Raw genomic sequence first — 11,993 nt, 5'->3', positions numbered from 1 at the left:
GGGTTCAGTAAGAAATGTGACCATCAAGCAGACTCAGGGGCCCATCAGCTTCTCTGAGGCATGTTGTTGTTGGTAAGCCACAAGGATGGCAGTTTTCAGGAGGTGGCTGGTGGAGCCTGGGAGCAGAGGCAGGGATGAAAGATCAGTGAAAGTCAGCAGCTTCAGGTTCTGAAAACTTGTCATATATGACCTTGGTCAGTGCAAGATATATTCCAACTTTTTCTGGGACTTTCTTCATGAAGACACATTGGGCTGTCAAATGCCTCATTCTCCATCAGATGAGATTATCATGTGATTGAGGTCTTCGAGTTTGTTATATGGTGTGTTGCATGTATTGATTGGCACATGTTGAGCCAACCTTGCATGGCTGGGAAGAAGCATGCTTGCTCATGATGGATGACCTGCCTTCTTAACGTGTTCTTGTGTTTGGTTTGTGAGAATCTTGTTGAAAATGTTCATGTGTAGGTTCATTGAGGAAATGGGTGTGTAGTTTCCTTTTTTGTCGATCTTGCGTCTTCACCTGCTTTAGGAATCAGAGTAATACTGGCTTTCTAGGGTACATTTGGCAGTGTTACTTCCCTTTCTGTTTTGCAGCACCATTTGAAAAAAGTTGATGTCATATATTCCTGAATATTTTGGCAGGGACTGGAGAGATGGCTTAGCAGTTAAGGCACTTGCCTGTGAAGCCTAAAGACCCAAGTTTGATTCCACAGAACCCACATAAGCCAGATGCACATGGTGGCTCATGTGTCTGGAGTTCATTTCTAATGGCTGGAAGCTCTGGTGCACCCATCCCCCGCCCCATCAATCAGTCGATCAATAAACATACAATATTTTTTAAAAGGTTTTTTTAAAAGTTTGATAGATGGGCTACAGAAATGGCTAAACAGTTAAGGTGCTTGCCTGCAAAGCCTAAAGACCCAGGTTGGGTTCTCCAGAACCCCACATAAGACAGCTGTCCATGTGGTGAAGCACCCATTCTCTCCCTCTTTCTCTATCTAAGAAATAATAAATAAATATAAATTTTTTTAAAAATCTGATAGATGGGCTGAACAGATGGTTCAGTGGTTAAAGCGCTTGCCTGCAAGGCCTAACAACCCAGGTTCAATTCCCCAGTACCCATGTAAGCCCAATGAACATTTGTATGTCATTTGTAGTGGCAGGAGACCTTGGTGTGCCCATACACTCTCACTCTTTTATCTGTACCTCTCTGCTAAAAAATAATATTTTTTTAAAAAATTGATATCATGTGGTAGTGAATCCATCTGGATTTTCTTTTGTAAACAATGAGAACTTAACTACATGAAGCTATTATATATTAGTCATATTCCCATTGGGTTACACTCTTATGCTCCCTCGCCCCTGCTCCCATCCCTCTCCCCCTCCTCCAAGAGCCCTCCTCAGCTGGGTTCTCATTATTCACTGTGGGGTCATACATGCAGAAGGCACTCTGCATCAGGAGGACAATGCCTCAGCATACACTTTCCCACCCTGTGGTTCTTACATTCTTTCCACCCCTTCTTGGGCAACATTCCCTGAGCCTTGCAGAGAGTGTATTAATTTTTTTTAATTTCAATATTTTTATTTAACCCTGTGTATCGAAACTATGGTTTTGAAACATAATCATCCATACCAAAAAAAAAAAAAAGGATTGGTGTAAAGCTTTACTCTTTTTGGAACTGAATCTTTGAGAACTGATGTGTCTTCTACACTTATGGTACACCTCACCTTGGGCTGGCCACATTTCAAATGCTCAAAAGTCCTTGTTCCCAGTGGCCACCGCGCTGGACAGCATAGGCCTTGGTAAATGCTCTAGTAGCACTCTCAGAGACCTGTCCCCTAGGCACGCAGACAACACACCCTATATGTCCTAAGACATCTGCCTTATCTTTTTTTTGGGGGGGGTGGCATTTAACCACAGACTCAAGCTCATCACTGATGGTGGCTCTGTGTAAATTATTAATGTCTTTGAATTTTAACTTTGGAAGGTTACATGCATTTGGAGATTTTTTTTCATTTCTTCTATGATTTTCAGTTTTTTGGAATATAAGTTTGCTAGGGGTATCACCTCTCTGTGTGGGTATGAGTAAAGGGTCCATCAGGCTTTCATGCTAACTTTTCAAGGCACCCAGTCTCCTAAGGAACACTGGACACACTCCTAAGGGCATTGACGATGTCTGCTATTGTAACCATACATTTTCCTCACCCCCTTTTCCCCAGAGAGCTTGTTCTAATGAATAAAATCCATTTGCTTCATTAGTATTAGTCAGTTTGGAATCTTATGTGGTTGGTTAGTGCAAGAATTTTTAATTTCTGTAGGCCTTTGCTTAAATCCACTCCAGGTGGACTTTTTGGCTGAACTGTCAGTGGACACACCAACTTCTATGTTCTTGAGGAGCAAGTTGAAGTTGTACCTGTATTTCCAATAAAAACAAAAGTGTTTCAAGATAACTACTAGTGTAAACTCTTATTCATGCTGAAATCGGGATTTCTGGATGTTTGAACCTGCTGATGGAAGCTCCTAGTAATGGTGCTCATGAGGTATGACCTTAGATATAGGGTAGCAGTTACCAGCTGTAATTTGAAAGGTGCTATCCTAGTCCAAGCAAGATAAATCCCCCCCCCCCACTTTGGCCAGAAATAACATAATTCTCCCTTTAGCTACAGATCAGTTTTTCTTTTCATGGAAAGTTATTAAATTCATCTTCCTATAGCTGAATGAATAAAATGCAGAAAGGAGGATTTTGTGTCTTTTTTTTCTTGAGAGCTCTGTGTAGAAACACAGTAAAAGAGATGGAAAGGCAGGTAGATAATCAGAAAGGGGAGAGGTGAAGAAGTAAACAAAGAGAAAGGGAAGAAGGGACGAAGAGCAAAGAAAAGAAGCAAGGGTGAGAAGATGGAAGGGAGGAGAGAAGCATCAAGTTTCCTCGAGATCTTCACTGGTGACATTTTAGATTTTGCTCTTGGGGCCTATCTTGTATAGTATACAATGCATAGTAGTATTTTGTGCCTGCCTGTGCACATACTCTTATCTCTCTCTGTGTTTGATAACCCGAGAGGCATACAAATATTACAAAAGGTTCCCTGGATGATAAAATAACTTTTAATTGAGAATTGCTGGTATGAACCAATAGTTTTCAAGCTGTGGTGAATCCATAGTACTTAGAGGGCTTGTTACAATCAGGATTGCTACATCTCACATCCGGTTTCAGATGCAATGGGTGTATAATAAGTCTTCTGACAGATTTCCAGGGAACATTAATGATCCTGTCATAGAGAACCCCACTTTGGGGAACCTGGAAGAAACATTCACTTCTCTCATTATGCCCATCCTCCACTTCCCCCTCTCCAGCCTCTTCTCTGCCACCTGTCCTCCGCCCAGTACTCCTACCAAGGCAGCAATCTCCCCAGAGAGAAAAACCGACTCTTTGCTTGGGATGCCTTCTTTAGCCTTCTGCTTTCCTTGGGGCATAGTGCTTTGCATTGAGTCTCTTCAATGTCTCTCCATTTGTAGAAAACCTTCCTGATGATTTCAACATTACTGGGGTAGCCTCACTCACCTCAGTGGAATACTTATCAACCCTTTTTTTTTTTTGGCATATGCATGGGAAAGCTAAGTGTGTGTATGTATGTCCATCTGTATGTAGGTGTATGAGTGTGTGTGTGTGTGTGTGTGTGTGTGTGTGTGTGTGTGTGTGTGTAGACCACAGGACAAGCTGGGCCGTTACCCTTAGGAACACCCTCCACCACCACTTTTTGAGACAGGGTCTCTCATGGACCAGTAGCTCAGCAATTAGGCTAGACTGGCTAGCCAGCAAATCCCAGGGATCCTCTTTTCTCTGCCTCCCCTGTTCTGGGATGGCAGGTGCAGGCTACCATGCCAGGTAGTTTTTATGTGGATACTGGGGCCTGAGTGAGCTCTTTTCTCATTGAGCTCTCCCCCCACCCCCACACCGTACTTCTTAAACTTTCTGAAGTAATGTATGTGTATCTATGTCCCCAGCTGACAGGCTGTTCCTTCCATGTGGCTCACTGCATATCCAGGAACTGCACACAGTGCTTAGTCCAGAGTTCACACCCAGTAGCTGTTTCTGGAGTCAATGTGTGGAGGAGCAAGGGAGCAACAGTGAGGTCTGCAGGATGTGCCTGAGTCTTATATGAGGAACAATTACTCAGACCCACCAAGACGCTGATCTTAACATTATAGTCACTTTTGCAAAATGTAGCTCTTCCAAAAGGCAGAATGGATTTCTTCTTAAAGTATTTTTTTTTATTTTCTAAATATTTTACTTATTACAGAAAATTACAGAGAGAAAGAATGGGAGCACCCCTGCAAACAAATTCCAGATGCATACACCACTTTGTGCATCTGTCTTTACGTGGGTAATCCAGCCCAGGTTGCCAGGCTTCGCAAACAACTGCCTTTAGCCACTGAGCCATCTCTCCAGTCCCAGGATGGATGTCTCGTACAACATTTGATTTGAGCTTCTTGGTTACTGTTTTACAGAGGTGACTGTGCAATTCTCATGGGGCCTTCTCCAAATACATTTGGCCCATGTTGCCAAGCAGCAGCTCTGTCCATACGGATGCTATTCTTCCCTAACCAAAAAAGAAAGAAGGAAAGAAAGAAGTGAATTGTTTTTCAAACCATCTGTCAAGTTAGAAGTCTAAATCCTAACTTAATAATTAATCTTTATTACAATATATTTTGATGTATTTCTTTCTCACTTATTCAAGATCTATAACATGCCCACCATGTTTAAAGAACTAGCTTTCAATTTAATTTATTTGGCATGTGTTTGTCCTCTTCCCTATGAAAAATATTAAAATAGTATTTCAAATTTTACCTTTAACTTATTTCATATGGAAATGTCCAAAGGTATATGAAAGAAGAAAGATGCTATGACCCTCCCCCACAAGTACCAAATTTCCTCACCTCTACCATCACTGGATTGTTCTGAAACAAATCCAGAGCAGGATGGATTTACAGAGCAGAGCAGGCACGGTGCCCAGACCTACCATACTTCTAGGGGGAATACAAAAATGTTCTAATTTCTTTTAAAATTAGAAGGGAAGAGAATTAACTTTTAAGAGTAAGCAAGAATGGCTTACTTTTTTCCTACATTATAAAATGATGATATATGTAGGGCATGTGAAAATACATTATGGTTAAGGGGCCCTATGAAGGAAATAGTGTCTAGGAAGGAGGGAAGTCACACTATGACCCTGTCTTACCCAACAGATCTTGTCTGAAACGATTTCATTCAGTATGTGATGTAAAGGATAAAGACTCTTTCCACAGGCAAAACCACAAAACCTGAGAATCATACCTTAACACCATCAAATGTTCACTGTGACCTCTCTCTTAGTGATTCTGTTATGAAACAGTCACTGTTTATATTTCTGTCTTTAAATTTGAATTTAAACAAGGTCGAAGCATTGCATTTGAATGAGATCTCTCTGAAGTCCCCTTCCATCAGTTAGTTGTCTCTCCTCTTTTTATTTTGGTTTTCCTCCTGGTTTCCTTAAAGAAGAAATCAAATAGGCTTGTCTGATAGTCACTTTCTCTATTTCCTATAAATGGGTCATTGGGACTTGATCATATTCAAGGTGTATTTCCTGGCCAAAAAAAATGTCATTGGTATTATTAAGAATTCATGGGTTTTCATATGAGTGTTTCAAGCTACTTCAGTTATTACTATTCCTTTAAAATACTGAATTGTTCCATGCATATTTGATCAATGAAAACTCCTTTAAGCTAACCCCTCAGTTCTTCTGACATAAACCTCATATAATAGTATTTAATAATTTCCTTGCTTTCCATGGTGAAGTTTTGAAATTCATGACTTTTGAGGTTTTATGGTTTCTTTCTCTATAATATGTAGCTTTGTATGGCTATTGAGCTGTGTTTCAACGTGTTCTGAAATCATTTCTCCCAGAATGGAACCTTTAGCCTTTAATAGAACCATCAAGTTCATTTGTATTTTTGTTTTCAGGAAATTTTCTTCAAGTTTACTTTGTGAGTATAAGTATACAAAGTTCTAAATTTTAAAACTACCAAGTATGGATAGGAAAGTCAGCTTGCATTCCATTTCCTTCCACATCTTGACCTTCTTGTGTAGGCAATGACCTGGTAGAATGCTTTCATATCTGATGGAGTTGGCCTCTCCTACTTCTATATTTCTTGTCATTTATGTTTTCTGGGCTATTTGCCCTATTTTTTTTCCTTTCCATTTAGCTTTATAAATAACTTATCTACTATCAGAAAAAGAAAACTTGATGACATTTTTTTTATTGCAAGTTCAGTAATATTTTCAATTGTGCACATTCTTTCTTGCAGTTCTGGAGGACCAAACACAGGGTCTTGCCCATGCTGAGCAAGTGCTCTGCCTTTGAACTACATTCCCAGGCCTTCATTTCCCTCTTTTAATGCTCTCTTCTTTTTACATATAACTTTGAATGATGATGATGTCTTCCTAAGCAGGATGTAGTATATTTCCATGTGCTCAAGTTTCCTTTGGTGTTTTACAAGAGCGTTTGATGTCTTCTCTCACAAGTTTGTAACATTTAAGTGTAGACCTGGTTATTTTATTTTACAATTACAAATGGAATCTTTGAGAATTTTTGTCTCATGTTTGTCTACATACATCTGATTAATGTGCTGACATGGAGGTAGCAACCTGTGATCCCAGCACTTGAAAGGCTGAAGCAAGACGATTAAGGCCAGCTAAGGGTACCTAATAAGATCCTGTCCAAAAGGAGATAAGAGAAAGGGGAGAAGAGAAAAGGAAGGGAAATGATAGAAAAGAGAAGGAAAAGACATCAAGTTTTGTTCTCTAAAGCTGCTATTTTATTAAGTTCTCTTACTGTTTGTGGTAATTTTTCTACTAATTTTAGGGGCTTTCCAAATATGATCATCTGAAAATGGTAACAGGGTGTTTTCCCTGAAATTCTTTTTTTTTCTTTTCTTTCTTTCTTTCTTTCTTTCTTTCTTTCTTTCTTTCTCTCTCTCTCTCTCTCTCTCTCTCTCTCTCTCTCTCTCTCTCTATTATTATTAGTTATTTACACAATGTATATACAGTCATGTTGGTACCATCGTTAGCCTCTTCCATGTCTTCTCCCCTCCACAGGGACCCTCCTCCTTCGGGAATGTGAGCCATGCATTTTGGGGTTAGCCATCAGTTATGGGGGAGATGCAATGTCTCTGTGCATAATGTCCCAATATGTGGCTCTAACAATTTTTCCAGCCCCTCTTCTGAGAATTTCCTTGAGCCACGTTGGGTTCATTTTAGGTCTTCTTCAGTGATGAGGTCTTGGTAACCTCTATGTCTCTGCATCTCTGGTTTGGTAGGAGTTGAGTGTTCTCTGTGTCTGTCTCCTTCACCCTTGTGCTGGTACCAGGTTCACCAAGAAAGCAGCTCTCTTGCTCATTTCCCTCATTCCTCTATGGTTTCTCCCTACCTCTTATGACTGTAGGTATTTCTCTTCTCTTATTGACTTATCAACTTGACAGGATTTAGAGTCACTATGGAAACAAATCTCTGAGCATATCCCTTACAGAAGGGAGATTCTAGATTAGTTTAATTGAGGTGGAAAGGCATGCCCTAATTGTAGACAGCATCATTTAAGGGACTAGGGACTTGGACGGAATCAAAAGGAGGATGACTGAGCATAAGTATTCCTTTCCCTCTCCTTCCTAACTGTGGTCTGAATGTGACCAGCTGCTTCATGCTCCTGCCACCACACCTTCTGCAGCATCATGAACTATATCCCCTGAGGCCAAAATAAACCCTTCCTGCTTAAGCTAGTTTTGTCAGGCATTTTGTCACTGCCACATGGAAGGTAACTAAATGCACCTCGTCATGTCCAAGTAGACTGTCTTGAACTGAAATCATATTTTCTGCACAAGTTCATTGTTTCCCTTCGGACTCTCTGAACCACACGGATACACAAGTGCCCGATGGATCTGATTCCTCAACGTTTTCTGTGGACCCTCACTCTTCATCCCCAGCCCCATGGGCTTCTCGGCTACTGGATGACTGTGTGTCTCTTGTTTTCCTTCTGATCCTGTAGAGAGATGGTTGTCAAGGTTTTTTTTTTTGTTTTGTTTTGTTTTGTTTTTTCTTTCCGGGGTCATGCTGATTTTCTTTAGCAAACTTGCCTCTTACAACTTGGGAAAGATGACACCCAGCCCAACTCTGAACCTCCAAATGTCATGGCTTGACAGTGACTCCACTTAACCCCATAAAACATCAAATCTACAGAAGGGGGCTTTATTACTAGATTCCTCCTGGGTAGTGTCAACATATCCTGATTCTCAGTGCAAAACACGCAGTTGGAGCTGAGGAGTCTGTTTATGTTCAGGATTGTTGTAACTAAGAGCCTGACATTCTTGGACAATTGAAAGCAATTTGACTTCCCTTTCTATTGTTTTATAATTGTAATGGGGGAAAAAATCCTGGATGGTCCATGATCATCTTGTTTCTTGAACTCTGTTAAAATTCAAGTGCTTGCCTCATGGCCTTCTGGACTCAAGGGCTGGAGGGTCTTATGCCCGTGGACAGCTTACTCTGAGGTTAAGCGCTTGCCTGTGAAGCCTAAGGACCCCGGTTCGAGGCTGGATTCCCCAGGACCCACATTAGCCAGATGCATAAGGGGGCGCACATATCTGGAGTTCTTTTGCAGTGGCTGGAAGCCCAGGCACGCCAATTCTCTCCCTCTCTCTCTCTTTCTCTCTCTCTCTCTCTCCCTCTCTCTGTCACTCTCAAATAAATATTTTTTTTTAAGTGCAGGGATTTATGGGAAAATTGCAGACTCATCCACGTGTCTCTCCACTAGATCAGCCTTGGTGTTAGAATTCTTGACTCCCCTTGAGTGAGCCAGGCAGGCTTCTCTCCTGAGATCTATAATCAATACTGCAGCATAGATAGTAATGACAAACTTAAGGAGTGTCAAGTGATGCAAGAATCAATAGGCTTATGAATTCAGGGAAAGGTGACACATTCTCTTCATTTTAATGCTTATTCTTATCCTCTTCAATAATGCTATCCTTATCCTTCACAGATAAGGAATTCAAGATTTGTATTTTATAAAACTGCTTAAGATTACACAGCTCATGTTAGCACCATCATAGCTTAAGCCTAGGTCTCTCGTGCTCCATTGTCTCTGCCCCTAAAGTATTTAAAAAAAAAAAAACTCTTAATATTTACTGAGCACTTTCCTGGTACCCACCCCTGTGATGAACACTTTTCTTAATTTTTTTTTCATTGAACTCTACAATTACCCAAGACTAAATACTCAGCAATGACAACTAAGTATATTTCTGTACCCATAACTCTTCCCTTGTGGCTCATCTATACCTTATCTATACCTTGCGACTCCTCTAGACCTTGACTCATAACTTGTATTCTGCATCCAGCAGGGAGATGGAAGGAAATGCGAAAGAGGAGGATCTTTATAAGTCTTAGCTAAAAACAGCACTTAACATTGCTGCCTACATGCCAAAGACGAGAGCTCAGTGATGGTCCAGCCTCACAGAGCTACATGGCAAACTGTAGGGTGTGGTCTAGCTGGATGCCTAGAGAGAAAAAAAACTGATTTTTTGTTTTGTTTTGTTTTGTTTTGTTTTGTTTTTCGAGGTAGGGTTTCACTGTACCTCATGCTGACCTGGAATTAACTATGTAGTCTCAGGGTGGCCTCGAACTCACAGCGATCCTCCTTACCACTGCCTCCAGAGTGCTGGGATTAAAGTCGTGCACCACCATGCCCGGCCTGATTTTTATTTTATGGCCAGCTCATTGTTTTTCCATGGAGAGACACTCTTGTTGCCTCATTTTTCTGATGAGAAGACTGAGACTCAGAAAGATGAGATAACTTGGGCTGGAAGATGGCTTGACAGTTAAGGCACTTGCCTGTGAAGCCTAAGGACCCAGGTTTGATTCCTCAATACCCATGTAAACCCAGATGCACAAGGTGGTGCATGCCTCTGGAGTTAGTTTCCAATGGCTAGAGGCCCTGGCATCATGCTCATTTTCTCTCTCCCTCTCTATCTCTCTCTTTCTCATAAGTAAATAGATAAAATATTTAAAAAGAAAGAAATAACTTATTTAGTTACTCAAAGTTTGTAAGTGGCGTGAGGAGAATCAAGTCCACCTGACTTACAAGCCTAAATTCCTCATCATTGTGCAATAAAACATTCTGTGTTGGTAGAAATATTCTAAATTGGGCTGGAGAGATTGCTCAACAGTTAAGGCACTTGCCTGCAAAGCGTAAGGACTCAGGTTCAATTCCCGACTGCCCACATAAAGCCAGATGTGCAAGATGGCTCAGGTGTCTGCAGTTAATATGCAGTAGCTGCAGGCCCTGGCATACTTATTCTCTCCTTTCTCTGTCTCTGTCTCTGTCTCTGTCTCTGTCTCTCTCTCTCTCTCTCTCTCTCTCTCACACACACACACACATAAATAAATAATAAATCAGCAATATTCAGAAGAATCATCATTGCACACATGTGGTCTGATCATATTTCCTCCAGACTCTTTTTTCTCTTTAAGCCTCCTTCCTATTTTCAGCTCTCCCATTTCTTTCTGCAAACACTTTGCTTTTCATCCACCAAGGACAAAATTTCCCCTCTTCATATGTCAAATCCATGATGCTGGTGAGAGTCCTCCCCTGTCTGTTGTACTTGACGCCAAAGGACTAGAGAAGTTGTCTTACAAAGGAGCTCAGGTAATGTTCATCACTGAGAATTAGGACTGATTCCCTTAGTATTTCAAAAAAAAAAAAAAAGAGCATGTCTTCACAAAGCAAGTACTGTTTTGTTTGCAGGTTTGTTTGGTTTTTTTTTCCAGGAAACCAAACAAATCAGTCTTACATAAAAAAAAGAATTTGGGGAGTTAGTGTTTAAAGGGCATAGCGATTCAATGAGGAAAACAGAAAACTTCTAGTGATGGGTTATGACAATGATTACATAACAAGGTATTCTTAGGGCCATAAGGCTATACACTTTAAAATGGTAAGTTTTATGTTACATGCCTTTCACCACTATAAATAAGTAATGAATAATCTTGCAGTCAACCTGTCTGAACTCGCCCCTCGTGAAACAACCACCCGGCGTTCCTGGACTATGGAGCCAACGCCTGGCGTGTCATATATACTGGTTCTTCCCCTTCAATTATATAGCATGAGGGCAGAACAGTGCTTAAGACATTCTTTCTGGGCTGGAGAGATGGCTTAGAGGTTAAGTCACTTGCCTGCAAAGCCAAAGGACCTCAGTACGATTCTTCAGGACCCACATAAGGCAGGTGCACAAGGTGGCGCATGCATCTGGAGCTCGTCTGCAGTGGCTGGAAGCCCTGGTGCACCAACCCTCTCTCTCTCTCTCTTTCTCTCTCTCTCTCTTCACACACACACACAAATACTGCCTCTTCCCCTCTCTCAAAGAAATAAACTTTTTTTAAAAAAGAAGTTTTTTCTGGCTCTCAAATTCTTTGGATGTCAAAAACACTTAGGGGACGAGGAGAAGTTCCTTTTTTGCCCAACCATTGTGAGATGAAGAACACAATAGAGGTGTTCTTCAGACAAGGCCAGACAAGCTATTTCACTGGGAAAATTGTCCACGGTCATGCTGTGTCTTTGTCTGTCTGTCACAATGGCCGGTCAGTTTTCGGCTGGCTCAGAGAAATGTGTTGAAGAAAACACACGTGGAAATCACCTTGCAGTTCTGAACTAAAAGTACCAAATGAACACTTGTCGGTGCCCTGCTGAAATCTCTAGAAGAAAGTAGAGCGGGAGCCTTCTTGCTGTCTGCATAGTACTTTTCCCCAGTGGAGTACGTCCTTCTGAATATGTCCTAATTGCTTTAATGCGAAGAGGTTCCCTAACATGATTCAGCCCATCCATGACCCAGTTAATTGCTGAAAATGACAGGCAACCAGCTGCAGGGCAGATACTTTAGGAATGTGGGACACTTAATCTTCCTTAATGACAATGGGAAG

At 41.2% G+C, this 11,993-nt stretch overlaps 1 protein-coding gene across 4 annotated transcripts in view; it reads left to right on the top strand.

Moving 5' to 3' along the window:
• The window catches only part of Cpne4 (copine 4), a 568,085-nt gene that overhangs the window by 406,002 nt on the left and 150,090 nt on the right, over positions 1 to 11,993 (top strand). The gene's annotated exons all lie outside the window — the stretch shown is intronic.

The sequence above is a fragment of the Jaculus jaculus genome, chromosome 17, assembly GCF_020740685.1.
Source record: "Jaculus jaculus isolate mJacJac1 chromosome 17, mJacJac1.mat.Y.cur, whole genome shotgun sequence".
Classification (NCBI taxonomy): domain Eukaryota; kingdom Metazoa; phylum Chordata; class Mammalia; order Rodentia; family Dipodidae; genus Jaculus; species Jaculus jaculus.
The sequence above is the reverse complement of the archived record's forward strand: the minus strand, read 5'-3'. Positions and strand labels throughout refer to the sequence as shown.